The sequence below is a fragment of the Felis catus genome, chromosome B1 (genome assembly GCF_018350175.1).
Source record: "Felis catus isolate Fca126 chromosome B1, F.catus_Fca126_mat1.0, whole genome shotgun sequence".
Taxonomy (NCBI): domain Eukaryota; kingdom Metazoa; phylum Chordata; class Mammalia; order Carnivora; family Felidae; genus Felis; species Felis catus.
Genome location: NC_058371.1, coordinates 18,147,367 through 18,170,915, shown reverse-complemented (window position 1 = coordinate 18,170,915; position 23,549 = coordinate 18,147,367). Strand labels below are relative to the sequence as shown.

The window sequence follows — 23,549 nt, the reverse complement described above, 5'->3', positions numbered from 1 at the left end:
TTACAGATCACTATAAAAATTAATATCCTACCTGCTTCTGTTAACCTGCCTTGTACAGGACTGGCATTACTACGCCTTCCTGCTGTACAGAGAATTCAGACATCCTCACCAGCTTGCTTCACAATTCATCAGGAATAGGGACTATACATATGATTACATGGCAAATGAAAACATTTAGCGTCACAGAAAATAGATTTCTTTCACTGCATTAATGTCAGCCCTTCCACAAACAATAGCAACCCAAGCAAACATGAACACAAACACGCGGAGCGCCCGGGCCTCTGCCGCTTTGTTTCTGGGACTCGGGGCCGACCTGGGCATCTGCAGGGCTTCGATTACAGCTGAAGCTTCCAGAAGCAGCTATGGACGGAAATAAGTCTTTATTCCGAGTGAATGCAAAAAGGACTCTTCTAAAAACATTCATTTTATAGTGCACAGTAGCCTGGCGAAAATAGCAGCGCTCTTTTAATTCCCCCATTCTGATAAAAATGAGGACAATAATTGGACAATACACAGGAACAAGCTTGGGTTCTATCTTATTAATCTGCTTCGTGATAAGAAAGATGAAAAAAAAAGAGCTCTGCTTTTACTCCATGTTTTGTTTTGCTTTCATCCAATAAGATAAAAATAATTTAAGTTTTGTAAGTTTTCTTGTATAGGCAATGTAGTCCTGTGGCTTAAAAATCAAAATGACGTGTAAAGAAGATGATTGGAAAGAACCATGATTTTGAGTTTCTTTTGTATCCTTCAGTATTTCTTTATATATACAGATACGAAGATATGTTATTTCTCCATTTCTTAGTAAAAAATTGCATACTACAAAGATTGTTCTTTACCTTTCTCTTTTTTGCTTATAATGTATCCTGAAGGCTTCTTCCACAGCAATGTAGAAGCAGTTTGCATTCTTTTTATACAGAAGCGTGGTATTCCATTGTGTAGATATGCAACTGTTTATGCATTAATTACTTTTGAGGTTAGGAAAATGCAAGCTGAAAGTTTCATGCCCCTTTTTTTTTGTAAAGATGTAAGCTTTTAAATGAGATAAGAATATTTTAGGCCAAAGAAGAAAAAGAGTTTAAATCTAGTGTTCTCGGGTCTTCGATGGATGTTACAGCCATAAGTCAAGAGATGATAGTTTCATGCTCATATTGCAAAATATTATTGGTTCTGAACATACAAGGTAAGTACACACTATATATAACTATATATGGTTTATGTATCAGTATGACAGCTGCTATCTCTGAATATAAAGATAATTTTAAAAACTGGCCACAAAAGCATTTATTTAAAGGTTCTTTGAGATTATACTTGCCTCATAATACTCTATTATTGTCAATGACTGGTTATGTATGTTAATAGTTGTTTCTTCCTTTTAAGTAAGTAAACTCCTTCCCTTGTATTCCCTGTCTTTTGTAAAAATAGGACAGAGCTAAGGATGTTGGGGCTTTACAAACGAGTTTAGTCTATTGTAACAATACTTGTGCTCAGTATTTTTAAAGCTATAATGTTATTTTCATGACATTCTTTTGCATTATCTGAACCACTAGTTCTCTCTGTTGAATAAATAAATTAAAACCAATGATATCCACGTAATTCTCAAAGTGACTTGATGATATTCATCCATAGGCAGAGAAATTCGAGTCAGAAAAGGACCTTCTGGAATCTCTTATCATTTTACAGATAATTCAGTCGAGTGCAGAGAAGTTGAGCGAAGTTGTCCATGATTGTACAGATGAGCCAGGATTTGATTTCAGGAAAGTTGATTCTGACTGATCTTCTTGGTCCTCCGAGACCCTGCTTTATCAATTAACAAGCCTGGTGTATGCAACGTACAATGTACAGAAAGAGATGAAGAAAAGAATCAGATCTCCTTTTGTAAGGATACCAAATATAAACTGAAAGTGTCAAACTTAGCAGAAAGGTAACTTTAATGATAAATGACTTTTACATTTTCAAGGCATTTTATTTGTTTAAAAAAATTTTTAATGTTTATTTATATTTGAGAGAGAGAGACAGAGCACGAGCAGGGGAAGGGGCAGAGAGAGACAGACAGACAGAATCTGAAGCAGGCTCCAGGCTCTGAGCTGTCAGCACAGAGCCCAATGCAGGGCTTAAACCCATGAGTGGTGAGGTAATGACCTGAGCCAAAGTCGGAGACCCAACCGACTGAGCCACCCAGGGGCACCTTTCAAAGCATCTTAAAAGTAAATTATCAAGTTCGTAGCAATTGTTGTTATAACTTCGGTGTCATGTTTGGCACGTTCCTAGGACAAGGTCGAGTCTGTGTGTTTTCTGGGTGGTTTCAGAGTGGGTAAGGCCATAGAAGGAGCTAGGGAGCCAAGTCAGGCATCTTTAGCCTTTGGATCTGGTAACTGAAAAGCTACTTGTTGTTGTCCCAGAGGAAGTCATTTCTGGAGGAAGAAGGCTTAATGGATTCAGATGGGTAAAGTTATTCAATTAATAATTATTGGTCACTGGGCCACCTGTGTGGCTCAGTTGGTTAAGTGTCCTCCTTTAGCTCAGGTCATGATCTCACAGGTACGTGGGTATGAGCCCTGCATCGGGCTCTGTGTTGACAGCTCAGAGCCTGGAACCTGCTTCCAATTCTGTCTCCCTCTCTTTCTGTCCCTTCCCTGCTCGTGCTCTGTCTCTCTGTCTCAAAAATAAATAAACATAAAATATTTTTTAATAAAAAAATAATAATTACTGAGCACCTACTACATGCTATGGACTATTCTAGATTCTGAGGATATAGTGGTCCTATCTTCCTGGGGAGAAGGGCATACTTTTATAGTATCCTAGAAAGTGATAGGTGCTATAAGAAGGATGACAAAGAGTGAATGGGGTTATAATTTAAAGCAGGTGGTTGGGAAAGGTGTTGCCAGTTGAACTATGTCTTGTCCCCAAACCGTGCACTAAAGTCCTAACCCCCACACCTCAAATGTGGCTTCATTTGGATATAGAGTTCTTACAGAGGTAACCAAGTTAGAATGAGGTTATTAGGGTGGGCCCTAAGCTAATATGATTTACAAAAAGGGGAAATTTGGACACAGAGATACACACAGAGGGAAGATGATGTGAATATACAGGGAAACGTCATTTGAACGTGAAGATGGCCATCTCTAGGCCAAGGAGAGGGGCCTGGAACATAGTCTTCCCTCACAGCCCTCAAAGGAAACGACCCTCGTGACGCCTTGATATGGAACTTGTGGCCTCCACAACAGTGGGACAATAAATTCCTGCTGTTCAAGCCATACGTTTCGTGATACTTTGTTAAGGCAGCTGTAGTGAACTAATTGAGAAAGTCTCAGCGGAAGGCAGTGTGTGAGTGAGGACTTGAAAGTGATGAGAAGGGTGGCTGAAGCTTTTGAGGGAACCGTGTTCCAGGCAGAGAGCAAAGAACTCAGGCCAGAAGCCGCCAGGTCCGTTGGCAGAACATCAGGAGGCTGTGTGGCTGGACCGAACGAGGAAGCCGAAGGAGAGCAGGAGCGGGTGAGGTTAGGAGACGGAGGGCTCGGGAGGTGCCTTGTAAGCCATTGTCGGGACTTAGCTTTTACTACGAGCAGATAAGAAGCTCCTGGGGGTTTCTAAGCAGAGAAGAGACAGGATTTTTACTTCACAAGATCGTTTTGCTACAGTGAGCCCAAAACCTGTGAGTGCTGGGGCAGGTGGAAGCAGGGCCACCCTCTAGCCGGCGTTTGCCATCCTCTAAGCAAAGGTGGTGGACACTTGCCCTGGGTTAGCGAACTCGAGCAACGGCTACATTGCGGAAATCTTCTGAAGGTAGAACAGGTAGAGTGGTCTGATGGCCCGGACGTGTGAGAGAAAGAAAGGAGATGAGAACAACTTGAGTTGTCATTGGTGACACTGACGAGAGTGGCAGGGCAAAGGGACCGGAGCGAATTTAACGAGAGAATAGGAAAAGGATGTGATGTAACAAATACAAACATTTTCAAAGAATTTTGCTACGAAGAGGAGCAAGGAAGTGGGAAGACTGGAACAGGGGTGAATGGGGCTAAGAAATATTTTGGGGGCAGAATAAAAACTTGCTTGCATAGTGATGGGAATGACCCAATAAAGACAGAAATTGCTGGGGTCGGTGCTCTGGTAAAGTGCAGAGGGAAGAACTGAGGGAGCAATGACTTTGAGCACAAGGAAAATGCTGATTACTGGGAAGGGCTGGAGGAGGACCAGTGTCTGCAGGGGGGACAAAATTCTCCAACCAGAGAGCAAATTAACTTTACTTCCAGCTCCATTTAGAAAAGTCTCAAGAAAGAATTTTAAATTGGCCTCGCTTGGGTCACAGGTCCACCCTTGGCCAGTGGTGTCCCAGAGGGTAAGATACTGAAATTGGCAATATTTACCAGGACTACGTTTCTTTTGAAAAACTTAAACGTTGAAACCATTAAAAAGGAAAAAAAAAGGGTCAAATTAAAGCAGGCCAAAGTAACAGAACACCCAATAGCTTATTTATTCATCCTTCCATTCATTCATTCATTCATTCACTTTGAGAGACTGAAGGAAGGGGCATAAAGAGAGGGAGAGAGAGAGAATATGCACGAGGCATTGAATTCATGAACTGTGAGATCATGACCTGAGCAGAAATCAAGAGTCAGATGCTTAACTGACTGAGCCACCCAGGCACCCAAAAGAGCATCTTTTTTAAAAAAATATTTAAAATAATGTAGCTTGTAGTACTGTAACAATAATGTAAAAATAGTGTGTATATAAAACTGGTAACAATGCATCATTATGTTGCTTGGGAGTTTGGGGACAGGAAAGAGAGAAAGAAGTGAGCCAACATACCAAGAACAGTAAAAACCCTGAATATAAAATTCATAAATCCTAAGTGTTCCTTGAATTTCTTTTTTTTTATTCTTTTCTCATTGACACACTGCTGTACTCTCTTACTTTTAAATTGGTAGAGTTCATCACTGGAGACATACTCTGAAAGGTGGCTCCTTTTAGATTATGGAAGCAGTAGGTTCAAAGGAAGTATTTTTATAAAATAGGCAGTTGTAGCTTGTTTCAAATATGTATCATTTAAGTGAAGCAGAGAGTTGAATAGAATTGCTCAGTGGATATTCTGGGGGAAAAAATGGTCAGGCTAGGTTATTATCGACCTTCTCCAAAGAACTGGGGTTCTAATTCCAATGCATAATTATTCAACTTCCCAGTTCACTTGAATATATATACACACAGCTTTAGTGATCAGCTTCTGGATAAGAGAGGGGCAAATTGGAAGAGATAGAAAATCAAAGTGGATGTCTATTAATGCAATTCACAATTCAAACACCTAGAGTAAAACTAGATAGATAGAGGTGGGAAAGAAGAAAAGTTAACAAAAGATTCCAGCTCCTTGACCTAGAACAGAAATCTCAGTATTCATCAAATGCACGGAGTTATATTACAGGAATCCCTGGACATATTTTTAAGTGCCTTTTCAGCATAAGCCTTAAATTGGAGTCTAGCCTTGATTCTAGTTTAACTAACTGGTTAACTTGGAGAAAACCACTTACCATCTTTGAGCCTTATTGAATAAATTTCAAAAATTGTAAACTGATGTGAAACATTAATCACTACTTATAATGAATGGTACTCTACTATATATAGTTATAGGCTATATGATATATGCATAATATGCATATATATGGTGTGCATTATATATATCCTGTATGTATTACATATATGTGATATGAGCTGGGAATATTGTATTTTATTTTATTTTATTTTTTAATGTGTTTTTTTTTATTTATTTTTGAGACAGAGAGAGACAGAGCATGAGCAGGGGAGGGGCAGAAAGAGAGTGAGACACAGAATCTGAAGCAGGCTCCAGGCTCTGAGCTGTCAACACAGAGCCCGACGCGGGGCTCGAACTCGCAGAGTGTGAGATCATGACCTGAGCCGAAGCCGGACGCTTAACCGACTGAGCCACCCAGGTGCCCCCATTTTATTTTATTTTATTTTATTTTATTTTATTTTATTTTATTTTGTTTTATTTTATTTTATTTTGACTCTACGTATTGCTTATTAACTGCACAGCCTTCAGCATCATGCCTAGCCTCTCTAAGCTCATGTTTCTTCATTCATATCTTTGCTGAGTTGTTTTGAGGGTCACATGCAATTTTCTATAGCTTCTGCCACATGTGGGCACCTAAAACTATAAATTATTAATATAATTATTTTTATCTGTTTTCATATTTTTTTAAAATAATGTTTATTTATCTTGAGAGAGACAGAACTGTGGAGGGGCAGAGAGAGGGGGAGAGAAAGAATCCCCACCAGGACAGTGCAGCGATCAACTCAGCCTTGATCCCACAAACCATAAGATCGTGACCTGAACCGAAACCACAAGTCAGATACCTAACCATCTGAGCCACCCAGTTACCCCTTTATCTATCTTCATATTCTTTGGCTTTAATGTTATCACACATTTTGAAGATTCATAATCATCTGCACCTTCCGTTTCTCATTTTTAGTTCTAAAACCAAAAGAGGAAGGATACCATATGCATTTTTACTATTGTGTATTGTTATCACTATACTTCTAGCACTGGATGCAACAGAGGTTGAGCTTATTGGAAAAAATTGTGACTCAGAAGTAGAAGTGAGTCCTATCAAGTACTTCTCAGAGACGTGTCCTATGAGAATTATTGGTTACACTTCTAGAGCAGATCACTAGGCTTGCAGAAGCATGCTCTTAGAACATCAGTGATTTTTCTAAGCAGATCAGGATCTCCTATTAATTGTGAAAGAGACCACTTTTAACTCTGCTTCCCATCACTTCTGGCAGAAAAATGTGGAAGGGCTCAGTGATCCCATTTTAGGTTCCTTTAAAACTTGAATGATGTTGGCAGAATTATGGAAATTGGATTAGTAAGCAACTGCCAAACTCATGATTATACATTTAAATAAATAATAATAGATTTAAAACAAATATAAATATTTCCATATATAATTCAAGTATCTTATTTTGATGTAATTTCAGTATAACACTGTGTGTTCATACTTGAATGTAATTTCCATTGCATTTTTGTGTAATTTCTTTAGCATCCGTATTGTTATGTAATTGACACACAATGAAATTAACCATTTGAAGTGTTCAATTCAATGGTTTTTCATGTATTCACAGACTTGTACAAGCATCACCACAATCTAAGTTTTGGGAATCTTTTTATCAACTCAAAAATGAACCCCACATGCATTAACATTTGCTCTATAATCCTTCCTCCCTCACATACCTCAGCCTTATGCCCTAGGCTAATATACTTTCTGTCTTTATTGATTCACCTGTTCTGAACTTCTTTTAAAAATGGCATCGTGTAATATGTGGCCTTTTGTAACTGTCTTCTTTCACTTAACATAATGTTTTCAAGGTTCATCCATATTGTAGCATGTATTGGTACTTTATTCCTTTTTATTATCAAATAACATTTTATTATTTAGGTACACCACATCTTAATTATCTATTCATTGAAGGACATGTGTGATATTTCCATTTTTTTTCCAATTTTGGATGATGCTACTATGAATATTCATGTACAATTTTTGTGTGGGTATATATTTTTCTTTCTCTTGGGTTCACACCTAGAATGGAAATGCTGAGTCAAATGGTAACTGTCTAACATCTTGAGAAACTGATAAAATATTTCCACAGTGGCTGTGCCACTGCTATATTCTTACTAGCCGTGAGTGAGAATTCCAACTTTTCCACGTTATTGTCAACACTTGATACTGTCTATCTCTTTGATTATAACCATCATAGTGGGTACAAATTAGTGTCTCATGTGGTTTTAAGTTGCATTTTCCTAATAATTACTGATGTTGAACATGTCTTTCTGTGTTTATTGCCCATTTCTGTGTTTTCTTTGGAGGGATGTCTACTCAGCTTCTTTTCTCATTTTTAAATTGAATTGTCCTTTTATTATCAAGTTGTAAGGAATATTTACGTATTATAGATGTATAAAAGTCCATTATCAGATATGTGATTTTCAAATATTTTCTCTGATTCTCTGGGTTGTCTTTTAACTTTCCTATTGGCATCAATTGTAGCAGAAAGTCTTTAATTTTAATGTCGTTGAATTTATCTTTTTTGCTGAAGAGCACTTTTTTGGGTGTTAAATCTAAGAAACCACTGCCTAAACCAAGGCACACAGATTTACAACTATGTTTTCTTCTAAGCCTTTTATACTTTTGCTCTTATGCTTATGTCTGTAACATATTTTGTGTTGATTTTTGTGAAAAATATGAGGTGGATGGTCCATCCAAATTTATTCTTTTGCATGCAGATATTCAGTTGTCTGAGGGCCATCTGTTGAAAATTATTCTTTACCCACTGAATAGTCTTGACACCCTTGTTAGAAATAAACTGACTATAAATGTATGGGTTCTTTCTCTTTTTTTAAATGTTTATTTATTTATTTTGAGAGAGAGCAGGGGAAGGGCATAGAGAGAGGGAGAGAGAGAATCCCAAGCAGGCTCTGCACCCTCAGTGCAGAGCCTAATGCAGAGCTCAGACTCATGAACCATGAGATCATGACCTGAGCCAAAATCAAGTGTCAGACGTTTAACCAACTGAGCCACCCAGGTGCCCCTGTATGGGTTATTTCTCAACTGTCAATTCTATTCAGTTGACCTATAAATTTATCGTTATGCCAGGATTTCACAGTCTGGATTACTATATCTTTGTAGTAAGATTTGAATTTGAGATTTGGTCTTATTTTTGAAGGTTATTTTGGCATCCTAGATTTCTATACAGATTTTTTTTTAATTTTTTTTTTCAACGTTTATTTATTTTTGGGACAGAGAGAGACAGAGCATGAACAGGGGAGGGGCAGAGAGAGAGGGAGACACAGAATCGGAAACAGGCTCCAGGCTCTGAGCCATCAGCACAGAGCCTGACACGGGGCTCGAACTCACGGACCGCGAGATCGTGACCTGGCTGAAGTCGGACGCTTAACCAACTGCGCCACCCAGGCGCCCCTCTATACAGATTTTTGAATTAACTTGTCAATTTCTGCTAAAAGTCTTGAGGCCTTCCTGTGATTCACTGTGGCCCTTCCTCCCGCAATGGTCACCTCTGCCTGCTCAGGCTGCCTCTGTCGCTTGGACTGCTCTGGAGAAAACATGGTGTCTGCCCTCAATTTGTGAACAGTGCTAGCCCTCAGCTCAAAGGCAAATAATTGAACTTTGTGAATTGATCAACAAGAATAAGGAACTTTTTGCAAGTAACTTATCATATCTGGGCACTATGTTTGGAGCTTCTGGTGTACTGGAACACTTCTTGGGTGTCCTTGCTGTTTTGTTTGCAAGGTTTTCTATGCCCAGCATTCCTGGTTCCCAAATATGATTATTCCAGGTATAGCTTTTCATTAGTACTTATAATGGGGAGCATATTCAATATGCAACAAATAACTTTGCTGGGCTTTGCCATCAGTTAACAAATGCACTTGTGGAAAGCAAACAGCCCCTGGGAGAAATTGGCATCCTTAATGTAGCAATAGACAAGCTTCAGATGAATGCAAACTAACTGACTCCCATACCTGCTAATCTTTGCCAGCTTTGCTTGCAGGCAAAATGCTTTAAGTGTGCCCTTCCATATCTTGACATAGATATGATAGGTAGCTGTAAAGAGAATAGAGCTCTATTCGTCTTGGGTTTTGTTTTCGGTGTTTTATGATGCTTTGACAATTTGGAGGCCCTGTGGGCCTGGGGAGGGGTGAGCTAATTCCTAGAGACAGCTAACAACTTGCCTGTGAGCATGCATTTGACATGCAAATTAATCAGTCCCTTCAGATACTCCTCTCTCTGTCTCACTGTCAGACTCCTGCCATTGGGAGCATTATCCCCTCCGCCCTAAATCACCCCAGATCCAGGTATGGGACAACTATGGACCACCACTATAACCCAGAGCCTACCAAAATTATTCAAACATCCATTCCTAAACTTGCTTAGTTTGCCTGCATTACCTTGCCTGTTTCTTCCCTCAAAAACCAGAATAAAGGCTTTGAGCCACACTTTGCCCTGGTTCCTTCTGCCCCCTGATTGACCGTAGTGCTTCCTCATGTGGTCCTGTGTGGAGTGCTGTGCCCTCTCCTCTTGGGAAGTATAAACAACAATATTTTCAATGGCAATTATCCCCTGATCTAAAATCCTAGGTACATTTTAGAACAGGAGCCTATGATGCAAAGCACTTTTTATGATACTGTTATATGGAAGAATTATCTGGGCCAGGCTGACGAGCACTTTACTTTTCTGAACAGGCTAAACCCAGACCTGTTGTGGTGATCAGTCATATCATGTGGGAGTCATGTATAATAAGTGCATTCTAGCTTCTCTGATGCTTCTTAGCAAAGTACAGTAGCTACCAAAACATAACATCTCAGATTATGAGTAGATTCATTAAGTCCCTTAGCAGTGTTTACCATGAGTTACCACAAATTTATCCAACCAACAATCTTTCAAGACTTTCAAACCTGGTAAATTAATTACAGTGAAATTTTTGCTTAGGATAACATCACGCGACTGGAGAAGCAAAACTTGTTATCTCTTTAAAAGAATCCTGAAAGGCTTGCAAAGACTTTTTAAACATTATCGTCATGAAATTTGGCAAGGTGTGCGCAATTACCTGGACCTCAAGAGACAGAAAAACACATACTACACATGACAGAAGATGGTGAGATTTTTGCAAGCATGTTATGATCAGTTTTTCTAATGACTACCCCAGAATATAATATATAATCCAGCCATGCTTCATAACATTGATCCGGAAATGTTGAAATAAAGAGAGCTTGATGAGTGACCGAAAGCCATGGATTAAGAGGCTGTGGTGAATCCCCAATCTGCACAGAAGAGAATGGGATCACAAGGTGAATCAGTAAACAAACCATATAGTTGCTCTTGAAACTAACATGCATCCTGAGTTAAATAAAGGTGAAACCAACCATCGCCTTGGCCAGAGGCAAATGTTACAAGGGTGGCAAGGGAGAACCAAGACTGTCTCACCTGGATATTAGAGAATTAATTTTTTTTTTTTTTTGACAAATCCTGGCGATATCTCCTAGCTGCAGAACCTTTAACTGCTTGCCCCGTTGCTGAACACAAGCCTCTGCTTGACACAGGCTCCTGCTGGACATGAGAGACTCCATGTTCCTCTCTACAAATACAGCACAAGTTTATTCCTTTGCAGTTCTGGAAGTCAGAAACCCAAACTAAGTTTCACTTAGCTGGAGTGAAGGTATCCACAAGGCTGGTTCCTTCTGGAAGCATTAAGGGGAGAGTCTGTTTCCTTGCCTTTTCCGTGTCTCGTGGTTGCCTCTATTCCTTGGCTTGTGGCTCCTTCCCAAACTGCCAAAGTTCTCGACTCCTATCTCTGCTTCAGCAGTTTCATTGCCTTTTGACTCTGACTCCTGCTGTGTCCTTCTGATAAGGACCATTGTGATTTTACTGTATCTATGTGGATAATCCAGTGTGATCTCTCCCTGTCAAAATCCTTAATTAAACCCCATCTGCAAACTCTTTTTCACCATACAAGGGGATAGTCACAGGTTCCAGAGATTAGAATGTGGATGGGTTTGGGGCAGTGCATTACTGCTGCTTAGAGTACCGCCATCTTAACAATACGACGTCTTCTGACTCAAGACAATGGGATGTGTTTTCATTTGTTTAGATCTTCTTTAATTTCTTTCAACGGTGCTTTGTCGTTTTCAGTGTATAAATTTTTCACTTCTTCTGTTAAATTGATACCTAAGTATTTTATTCTTACTGATCTATTATCAATGGAGTTGCTTAACTTCATTTTACAAATGATTAATCTAGTATCCAGAAGCGCAATGATGTTTATATATTAATTTCGTATACTACAATCTTATTGACTCATGTATTAGTTCTAATAGCTTTATAGTGGATTATGTAGGATAGTCCATATTCAAGACCATGCCATCTGAAATAGAGATTATTTAATTTCTTCTTTTCCAATCTGGATGACTTTTATTTCATTTTCTTGCCTACTTGCCCTGGATAGAAGTTTCAGTAAAGTATTGAATAGAAATGGTGGGATCAGATATCCTTGTTTCCATTACATATTTATTATAAATGAAATCTAATATTTAGTTTAGAAAAATCAGAATTTACAGGTAGGTAAAATATCGGAAAATAAAATCATCTGTACTTCTGCATTTGGGTGGAGTAAGTTGTAACAGATCAAACTACTACTAAGAACAGGTAGGGGGGAGAAAAGCCAAATAAAATGTAAAAGATAATTTTAAAAAAATTTTAATGTTTATTTATTTTTGAGAAAGAGACAGAGCACAAGCAGGGTAGGGACACAGAGAGAGGGAGTCACAGAATCCAAAGCAGGCTCCAGGCTCTGAGCTGGCAGCACAGAGCCGGATGCGGGGCTCGAACCCACAAACCACAAACTGTGAGATCACGACATGAGCCAAAGTCCGACGCTTAAGTGACTAAGTCACCCAAGCATCCCTGTAAAAGGTAATTTTTAATCGCATTAGAAAGCTATGGAAGCAACATGTACTAGAGGAACTCTGGCTGAGGACAGAATTTTGGAAAGGTGAGCTGATCATCTGCAAGTACATTTTTTAGAGGGCATCTGCAATTTTGGATGCAACCTCTCATCTGAGAATATGAGCTTGGCCTGTGTCGAAAGCTTTAGAGGCTAAGGGCCAAGATAAGAAATGAACCAGACACAGACTGAGTCCTAATAAAACTGAAACCCAAGCTTTACTCAGCTTAGTTTTAAGGTGAGCAGCCCTCCTCTCTGTTTGTCTGCATGTTAAAATTTACAAGGTTTTGGTTATAAAAATATTGCTATGTTTGCCAGTATAAAGGATTATATAATTGAACACAAGAGAGAGAATAAAACTACAATAAACACACACCTCTACAAACTCAAGTGTTAAAAATCAGACAAGGACAAAATAACCTTTACTAATATATTCAAGGAAAAAAAAAGAAAAAGATGAGAAATAGATTAAAAGATGAAAAATTTGGGGCACCTGGGTGGCTCAGTCACCTAGGTGTCCAACTCTGGCTCAGGTCATGATCTTGTAGTTCGTGAGTTCAAGCCCTGCATCAGGCTTGGTGCTGACAGCTGGGAGCCTGAAGCCTGCTTCAGATTCTGTCCCCTTTCTCTCTGCCCCACCCCCTCTCACTCTCTGTCTCTCTCAAAAATGAATAAACCTTAAAATAAATAAATAAATAATGAAAATTTGTTTTGAATTCTATAAAATGAATAAATGGAAATACTAGGATGGAAAAATTTATACCAAATTATATACTGAGAATTCTATGAATGAATTTATCACAATAACAGGGAAATCAAATGCCAAAATATACAACTAAATTTTTTCCATACTCTCAGTGTTAAATTAGGTATCCCTAAAAATTCCATGAGTCAAAAGAAGAAATGAGAATAGATATTAAGCAGTATTTATACCGAATACCATTGAATACAAAACCCATTGAACTTGTGAGATGCAGTCAATGCCGAGTTTAGAAAGAAATTTGCTATTTAAGTGCATATATCAGAAAATAAATACCTAAAAATATCAGTGATCTAAATTTGATCTCACTAAGCTAGGAAAAGAACTGTAACCTATATAATGTAGAATGATGCATATAAATAAGACAAGAGCATTAGTCAACAAAATAGAAGATAAAATATGTAATAGAGAAAAATTAACAAAGCCACAATTTGGTTTACTGGAAAAAATAATAAAAGCAATAAACCGCTATCAAGAAAAGTTAATGGAAAAAAAGAAAACACACGTTACCAGTATCAAGAAGGAAAAAGAGGATTTTAACATACAGAGTCTGTGAAAAGAAAATGAGAGCATGTTTTGAAAGAATTAAAGTCAATGATCTGATTAGAAAGTACATGGAGTTTTGTCATTTTTGTTTTCAGAAAGCTTTCAAAGTCTCCCTGTTACCCTGAGGTTAAACAAGGGCAAATATGATCTGCTGCTTATCCATATTTTCCTCTCATCAGCTGATACTTGACCTGCTCTTCCCTCTTTAGGCCACAGCTATACTGGCTACTGCTTTCTTTCACTCCTCCATAAATACTGATTCTAACCAGCGTCAGGATTTCTACAAATGCTATCGCCTCTGTGTTAGACTAGGTGAGCCAAAGAATCGTTAGTACGGCTCCTTACTCCTGAGAGTCCTTGAAAGCATACTTTGCAATCTTAATGTAACATGATATGATTTCTTGGGATATGAAAAAGCCCAGAGCATAATCTCCAAATAGATTATTGCAGTGAACTCTGTAATCGATTTTTCTTGAATTAAAAAAATATATAATGATAAAAAGTAGTTGACAAATACATAATAGTAGAAAAGAGGAAAAAGCAATCCATATTCCAGTCTTCCAAAAGAAAAGTATTATTAACATTGCTGAGTAGAATTTTATACTTTATTTTTATATAATGTAATTTTAAGTAATTCCCCACATTGTACTTTTTATGAATTTGTAATATTCCATTATATGGATATATCATAAATAATTATTTCCGTTCTGATAGAAAATTAACTTTTGATTCTCTTCTATTATAAATAACACTTTGGTAAACATAGTTTTTCATAAAACATTTTTGAAGTTAGGGTTATTTCCTTAGACCATATTTCCTAGTTATGTCACTATTAGGTCAGAAAGTATGCACAGTTTTGGAATGATTACCACATGATGTCAAAGTACTATCTCAAGCAAAATGCAGGGCACCTGGGTGGCTTAGTTGGTTAAGCAACTGACCCTTAATCTTGGCTCAGGTCTTGATCTCAGGGTCATGAGTTCAAGCCCTGCATTGGGCTCCACTCTGGGCGTGAAGCCTACTCAAACAAAATAATAATAATAATAATAATAATAATAATAATAATAAAGCAAAATGTTGCTGCTCACCTCATTAGAAGGGTATGACGGTGCCCTCTCTTTTAAGCTCTTCCCCAAACCGGATTTTCTCAATTTTAAAAATATTTGCTAATCGGGAATTAGATACCATGTTCATTTTAAAGACACATTTCTATTTATTTTATTGCCAGTACTTTCTACAGAGGTTCATGGTTCAGTTACATTTTCCTTTGTATATGTTTTTACTCCTTTTTTTAATTGCAAGAATATTGTCTTTAGGTTGATAACTTTTCAGACTACTTGAAATCATTAGCAGTAAAGTTACACTGCCCATGTGTATAGAATAGAAAACAACGTATAGATGCCTTTAAGAAGAAAAGGAGGTGTTAGTTTTCACGAAAAGTACTTGAATTGACCTTCAGACCATTTTTCACATAGTTTACAGAAACTAACCATTCCTCAATTTGTTGTTCTTTACTACTTCTTGCAAAGCACTATGTTAGACATAGTTAAAAGCACAAAGTTCCTAAGGAGGCATGTCTGCTCTGTATTGGGGAGAGGTTGCTGATAAAATTGTTAATTAGCAATTTATCAAGATATCCATGTCACTGTGTATTGTAAAATGCCCATGGGCCAAATGTAAATTATTCAAAAATTAACATAGGAAAAGCAAAAGCTGGATCAGCAAGTTGAAGGTCATATCTACCTGATAGACTGAAATGCTAATCAACCCATAATTATTAAAGATGAGTATAGATAGAAATAAGCATTTCTGAACAAAAAAAATACATTATAATTTACCTTAATTCACTTAATAAAACTTTCAAATTAAATTTATGAAATTATTAAGTCAGTCACAATTCCTCTTTAATAAATCTAAAATTTTTCTAGTGAGACTTATACAATGTAGCTTAAATGAAAGGAATTCCAGTTTTTTGTGAAAAATGCCAAAAGGAAAGAAAAACAAGGATCATTGCCCTCCACCTCTAATTCCTATGAACACTTTCTAAATTCTGTTCTATTTGTACCATTTCCTTTTTTTTTACTATGTATTTATTTACTTTTAAGAGAGAGAGAGCACACACAAGTGGGGGTGCTGGTGGGGGCAGAGAATCTGAGGTGGGCTCTGGGCTGACAGCAGAGAGCCCAGTGCAGGGCTCAAACTCACGAACCATGAGATCATGACCTGAGCCAAAATCCGATGTTTAACCGACTGGGCCACCCAGGCGCCCTGTACCATTTCTAAATACAATTACAATATTCAAAAAAATCATGTCAGACACCTAGAGTGCCATAAAAGGCATTAGGGGAAACTAAACAGATTTTATTTTCTACTAGTAACAAATGGGACAAAGACATTTTTTTCTGAATCATAAATGCTAATTTACAGCCACTTGGCAAACAACTAAATGTCTGTACAACAATATAGATGTCACTCTTGGTTAATTATTTTCAGCTTCTATTAAGAATTAATCTAATGTTTGAGTGCATCTCAGGTTTTCTATGGTGAACAGTTTATTATCAAATATGTCAGATCATTGGGCCCTATGTGTTTACAGCACTTCTAGCTGTGAGCATTATCACAGTGAAGACAATCCAAGTCCTGCCTTCAATGACACTGAAGTAATGGATATGTTCCTGATTGAACTGGGATTTTGGTTCATCAAACACTTTGTTAATTAATGGCTTACTACCCCCAGAATTGTCCACTTAACTCTGCTCCAGGGAACTGACCAAGTTGCCTACGAGAGCACAAAACACCCTCAAATGGGTGCAAATCAAGAACTTACAAAAAAAAAAATAGCATATTTTATTTATTGAACATTTTTATGTGATATAATGAGGAACTTTTTAATATATCTAGTGGGCAATTCTTTATGTATATGTAAGTGTTTTTCGCTTTATCCCTTACAACAATGTATAAAAAAGCTAATTTTGTGAAAATCACTTTACGGATGAGAAAACTGTGGCTTAGGGGCTTGATAATTTCGCCAAGATCCCGTAACTAGTGACAAGTGTCGCTGACCCACCTGTGATCCCACAGCCTGTGGTGTATCTAAACTGCTCAAGAGCATGGTCTTCTTCAAGGCCAAGCCATTGCTTCCAGAGCCACTTAACTTACAACAAGATACAGCGTGTTTTATGCATTCCTGTCTATAAAGAGAGTAAAGAAACAATCCAACCTCCTCCTGGAGCCTCCTGACTCCATTTCTGGTCTGCAGATCTGTAGGGATCTTTCCACTGATTTGCACTCTGATTACCACTTCCTTTTTTGCACAACCAGCTGTGGTCTGGTGCCCTTTAAAGAATAAGGAAGAAGCTTTGTGTTAAAATTTTTAAGTACTTTGAATCAAATTGCAAATAAAGTGATCAAACTCTGGGAAAATAGAATCCAAGGTAATAATGCTAATGTAACACTTCCACACAGAGCAGACGCTCAATGTTCAAAGATCCCAACAACCTGTTGATGCAATCATACTTCTAAGGGAACAAATCTGTGCTCCTGAGTGTATTTCCAATGAGCATTCACAATGTTAAAGCAATTTGCGTATTCTTCTTTAATTTATTTGTGTTGAATAGAGCTTATTCAGCCACCAGGAAATGTGCTCAGCCTTGTGATCGCTAAAACATAGAGAAGTTTGTGAACACTTGAGAAAAGGAAGGTTGTTTGGAGAAAAAGCAGAAGAGGAAGAAATCATGGGCTTTGAGGATATTAGAAAGTAAGCAAGTCTGGTAACCAAGAAACACAGACAGAAAGGAGGCGTTGAGAGAAACCAGCCTTTCCAGAGAAACACTTGGCCCAAGATTATCAGGAGGGTCAGATGGGGAGAACACATCACTTCTGAGGCCTCTTGTGGTGCACAAAAATCCTCTGGTCCAAGAGCACTGACCCATGCCTTCACAGTTGCTTTAAATAGATCAACTCTAACTGGACCCTTCACAGGAAGTCAGCACAGCCTTATGTTTAATTGTTCATCCTCAGGTATGAGTTGCCAGACGAGTGACTGCTTCCTGGCAAATCTGGGCAGGCCCAGGACCCACTGCCTCCTTCATCCATTTTTATCAGACCAAAGTGGGTGTTAATGAATGTGAAAAGTGAGAGATTGTGTTTCTAATGTTTTCTAAAAATGTACCAGTTATTCTTTTTCAAATGTTATAAACTCAATTTTTTAGGTTTTACAGATATGTAAACAGTTATTCTAAAATGCTGCTCCTCATGTTCTTGGCTGTAAAAGAAGAAAATTTTGTCTCACTCCCAGGCCACAGAGTGAACTGATTTATATATGCAATTTGATAAACCAATCTTGCTTTTGGATGCAACTTTTGGTAGCTTCTTCAATTATTTTAAAAATGTTTGCTATATCAGTAAGTTCCATAGTTAATTTTTATTGAAACCCAAAAGGGGTTCCTTGAGGGAGAGGATTTGCTGGTCTCATTGGTGGTGATGGGCCTTTGAGAGTCTCAAATGAGATCATGACACTTGCTTTGGAAACTGTAATGTACTCTGTAGTGTGGAAGTAGTATTTTGATTTGGTTTGAATAAAAAGAATAGCAACAAGCAAATATTTGCATTCGGTCTTGTCTAAAGAAATGCACAGCTCTATTAGGTTGTATTGAAAATGAGGAGTGAAGAAACACCCAAATGAGGGAAAACACGAATCAAGCGTCATTTTCTTTTAATACCAAAAAACATATCATACTTTCTCTTGCTTCAGGGGGTTGCCACATGCATGTAGTGTCCCCTGCTTGGACACCCCAACCCTCAACCTCTTTACCTGGTTAACCTCGGTACTGTCAGCTTAGGCATCACTTGAGAATATGAGTTGATGAGATTCTTGCAGAACTGGGAGGAAGCTCTGTCTTCTGTCTGGTTTATCATGTGTACAGCATAAAGATGCCATGTCTTTATGGGAAACTCTTCACAGAATAAACTAATTCAAATGAAGGACTCCTTGGAGGTAGAAGTGACCATGAAAATGTCATCCTTGCTCCCTTGCTCAAATTCCCCTTCCAACCCTGAAATTGACAAAACTTGGATGAGAGTTCGGTCATCTCCACTGTTTAGGAGGGGGCTTGAGCCAACCTTATGTAAATTCCAGGGAGCTGGGAAACCTCAGCTGACATCTGGAAGACAGGAGCACTACCAGAAGAGTGTAGCCTGTTGTCAGGAGGTTATTTGGTAGAGAGGTGGGGGTAAATAAAGAGAAGACAATGATCACTTTCATTTATGCTACCCTGCAGTATGTACAGAGATGCCTGAATCTTGTTTAGGTGATTCACTGCTCTGTCCTATCCATCTACCTCTCTGGATCATAGGTTCACAATGTTTTATGTTCGTTGGGTCTTCTGGGCTCTTAGCCGAGACTTCTTTTATGGATGAAAGACAAATTTATAGACAAAAGGACAAATAGCATGCCTGGAGATAGCATCTTATAGCCCTAGTAATCTTTCCAGAAAATTCAAATCTATAAAAACCTTTTCACAATGTACCAACAATACGGAACTAACGATATGATATCCAGATTATTGAAGGGCTCACAGAATAAACTGTGGCACATATAATCCAATAAAAGTGTTTAGATCTATTGTTCTTTGACTTTTGTTTTAGAAAAGATTCAACCAGTGTTTGTGGGGAAAAAACAGTTGTCAATAAATGAGTGGATTTATTCTCTCTCTCTGATGGATTTATTCTCTCTCTCTGATGATTTCTAAAGATAGCCTGTGCCTTTACAGGTGATTTATTGGTCCATAAAAGACCTTCTTTTTAATATAATTTAAGGAATGTAATTTATTTAAACTACAATATTTAACATAAAATCTTCAATAAAGAAAAAAAATGGAGAAGACAAAATACCACAACGTGTAGATACTTAGACCAAATAGTTCAGATAAGTTCATTTTGTAAAATCTATTGAACTACCTGGTAGTAGGTTCTGAATAGACATTCCTCCTCTGCTTGTGAGCAGTTAGAAAGGAGTTTGGGGTAAGGGCTTTGAAGATGAGGAGGTGCCCGTGGCTCTTCTGTCATTAGTTACAGACTTGAGCTGGCAAAATAGACAAGTATTATTGATTTTATGAAATTTGAGAAAATTGCCCGAATTTAAGAAATTGCAACGTGAAAAGTTGGCTGAGGACTCTTACTGTCAACAGGTGGGGAGTGATCATGGTCTAGACCATGGCATTTGTCCCTTAAATCCCACAAATAATGGAGTCTTTATAACAGGGTAAAAATAACACATAGTACCCTTATGTTAACAGCATTCAACTAGAATTCTGAGAAACACCCTTTTTTGAAGAATAGCAGTATTGACCTTTGCAAATAATTCTCACGATAACCATTTCGTGTGTGGGCTTTGAAGTCACAAGAGCAAAGTTTCAATGCTGGCTCCACTCCTCAGTAATTGCGTGACTCTGGGCATTAATTAACCTCTCTGTGTCTCTGTTACTTCACCTATAATGTGGGGATAATTATAGTATCGACCTCATCTGTATGTGCAGGGGTAATAATAGTATCTACCTCAGAGGTGTTTTGAGACTTAAGATAATAAATGTAACGCATTTAGAACAGTATATACTTAGCAAGGTCTCAATAATAGTAGCTATTAATATCTTTTCAATGTCTTAAATTTACAGATGAGCAAGCAGAAGCTCAGGGAGCCTGTGTGCGCTACAGGTTATGTCTCTAGAAAGTGGCAGAGCGGGGAATAAAGCGCAGTTGCACCTGATTACAAAGCACATATTCCTTCCCACATCATCATATTGTAAGTCTGCATATGGGCCAAAATAAAAGAAGAAAAAGAAGCAGGTCATTGGTTTAGTTAGGTAAGGGAGAGACAGAAAGGAAAGGGTGGCTGATTATGGGAAAATGGTGGGTTTCAGACTCAGCAGTAGGGGCACCTGGTTGGCCCCCGTTGGTTGAGCCTCCCACTCTTGATTTCCCCTCAGGTCATGATCTCACATGGTTGTGACATCAGATACCCCCCACCCCTGCATTTGGTGCCAAGCTTGGTGTGGAGCCTACTGAGGATCTCTCTCCCTCTCCCTCTCTCTCTGCCACTCCCCTGCTCACACACACACACGTGTATGTGTGTGTGTGTGTGTGTGTGTGTGCATGTGTGAGCGAGCGCTCGCTCTCTCTCTCTCTCAAAAAAAAAAAAAAGACTCAGCAGTAAGGTTATTTGAGCTGGTGATTTGGTCTAGAATATGACTGTGGGCATGACTTAAGAAAAATGAAATAAGGTGGTTGTAGTTTGAAGCTATCCAAAAGTTTATCCTGCTCAGAGATATTCGATATAGGATTGTAAACAAATCTCTTAATATTCTGCGTCTTAGTTTTGCAATTTGTGAAATAAAAAGAATAGACCAAATCATCTTTTTACTTGCCTCTCACATGTAAATCTTTGACTCAGTGACACAATCGGTGTTAGTTTTCATCTGATTTGAACGTCAATCTTTCATATTTTAAATGAACCCTTTAAGTGAGCCCTACCTTATTTATGAATAAATATTTGTTGAGTCCTTACTAAGCATATAAACCATGACAACTATTGTAAGAGTTAAAAAGAGACATTAGTGTTTACCCTTCTCTTAAGACATCCCTCCTGCCACATTCTAGCAGGAAGAGCAGGGCAGACACACAAGGCATTCAATAGAAGCAGAAAGCAAGTAGTTCTCTTCTAAGCACTGAAGTGGAATGCTACTGACATTTCAAACCTTGGTGGGTGTGCAGTTTGAGCGGGGCTGAGAATTTGAATAGGGGAGAAAAGAGATACTCTGATTAAGTTTAGGGAACATAAATACTTACATGAACCAAAACAGCTTTGACGGAGTGTAGGGAATGTGAAGACACAACTTAATATATACAAGCCCAATAACCCAGAGGGCAATAAGGAAACAGATAAAGTTTTAAGCAGAAGATGACTAGATTAGAGCTATAACATATTTTGGAAGCACTGTGACAGCAGATGGTTTGGCTTGGGAAAAGAAAGTGAGGAAAGGTCAGCCAGTAAGGAACTGCCATTGTTAATCTATATCACCAATGGACAAATGTGTGTCTTCGGTTGGAGGACCTGGTTTAGCCCGTTGGTAGCCATTAATATGCTTTTTGAATGAACAAATAATGGTTTAAGATTAGAAAAGAGATGAGAAAATGCTCTGCTGACCCATAATAAAATCCAATAGACTTGAGCTGACAAGGATTAATGTAATCCTGACAAAAATATAATAGCATTATAGAAAGCAGATTAAAGAACAGGAGTGTTTTTGTACACACGACCAAAAATACAATCTAATACATTAAAATGTCCATGTTATTTGCAGAATGGCTCTGTTTGATATTTTATTTTCACTCATTTCCATATATGCAATCAAAACTCCAATATATTTCACATCCAAGCTTGTGCTATGAAATAGGATAGTCTGGTCAAACAATATTATAATTATACAGCCTCGAAAATTTTACATGAAATCTTTCAAAGAAAGTTTCCTCCACAATATGGATATTGTACAATCAGTTGGTGAGTCCTTTTGCAACATTTCCGTTTCAGTTCAATTTTGGGTGTGCCTGTGGAGGGCCCAAATTAAATAAAACTGGGTGAGGTGAGCCACTTAAGTGTTAATTAGCACAAGACTTCATTGATGGCTGTACAGAAGCCTAGAAAATATAAGGACTGTATTGAACAGGTCCTCCCCTTAAACCGTTTTCTGATATTATTAACATGAGTAAAATATATTATTTTCTATTTATCCTGGATACTTGGCAAATATAACTAGCAAGTTTACACTAGAGCTTACAAATTTACCAGGTCTTATATAGTTGATTGCTATTGCAATTTTTTTTCTTGTCTGCCTAGATGTCTTAGTAATTTTCATATCGTTTCTTATATGACGAACTTTTTTGGAAAGGAGGGGTAGATACATGCCCCAGCCTCCCTCTTAGTACCAAAGAGACATAGCCTCTTTTACAGAAATGGCTCTCCTATCCCATTTTTACCTGTCTTTTGTATTCTGAGTCACAGCCCTTAAGCAAAAGAGAGGGAAAGCTAAGTAGGTGGTTACTGTGGAATGTCCTGTACGGTGAGGGTCTGGAAGTAAATGCTGGTATTCAACAGCCTGCCCACTGTGCTTCTCGAAGGCCCCTAAATGCATATAGAGACCTGGAAGTACTTCAATAAAAGCAGAAGAAGGCTATGTTCTCTTACATGATTCAATTTAGTCCTTTCTCTAACTGGTTATTTGAAAAAGTTAGTAAATGGGAGTCATAAGATATGATAGTTATATACCTTAATATTTTATCCATCTATCTAATTGGTCATTTTTGATAGGAGGCTGGACTCATTTTTAAATACGAGTTTACATATTGGGGGTCTGATTTTTTTTTTAGATCACACTCATGATGCATCTTTACAATTTTAGAATTACAGTTTCTTTAGAATGATTCGAACTTAATGACAATCTGGGTGGAGAACCCCAGAGGACTTTCTCCTCCGCACCAGTCTCTTTCGGTTGTCTTGCTCATGCACAAAAAAATAGTATATTTAACAGCCTTGTGTTGATAAGCCTTCCACCAATTTTTTGTTAGTTTTTACAGAAATAACAGCTCTTCTTTTTTGCACCCATATTTCATCACTTTGTTAAACAGCTAATTAAAATATATAATTATAAGCAAGCCTGCCCTAAACAGGTTT

General features: G+C 38.0%; 1 long non-coding RNA gene and 2 pseudogenes across 8 annotated transcripts in view; all 3 read left to right on the top strand.

Moving 5' to 3' along the window:
* Nucleotides 1-5,827, top strand: part of LOC123384777 — a 489,335-nt gene extending 483,508 nt beyond the window's left edge. For 7 of the 8 annotated variants that reach the window (XR_006596307.1, XR_006596310.1, XR_006596305.1 and 4 more), the window contains 2 exons: nt 1,023-1,180; nt 1,681-2,007. This is a non-coding gene — a long non-coding RNA (uncharacterized LOC123384777). Of the gene's footprint in view, nt 1-1,022; nt 1,181-1,680; nt 2,008-5,767 lie in introns of those variants that run through there. The other variant, XR_006596304.1, reaches the window with a different exon arrangement.
* A 2,823-nt stretch (nt 5,828-8,650) lies between these two features.
* On the top strand, nt 8,651-10,842 carry LOC123385138 (annotated as a pseudogene).
* On the top strand, nt 9,771-10,902 carry LOC101098535 (annotated as a pseudogene).
* The last annotated feature ends 12,647 nt before the right edge of the window (nt 10,903-23,549 follow it).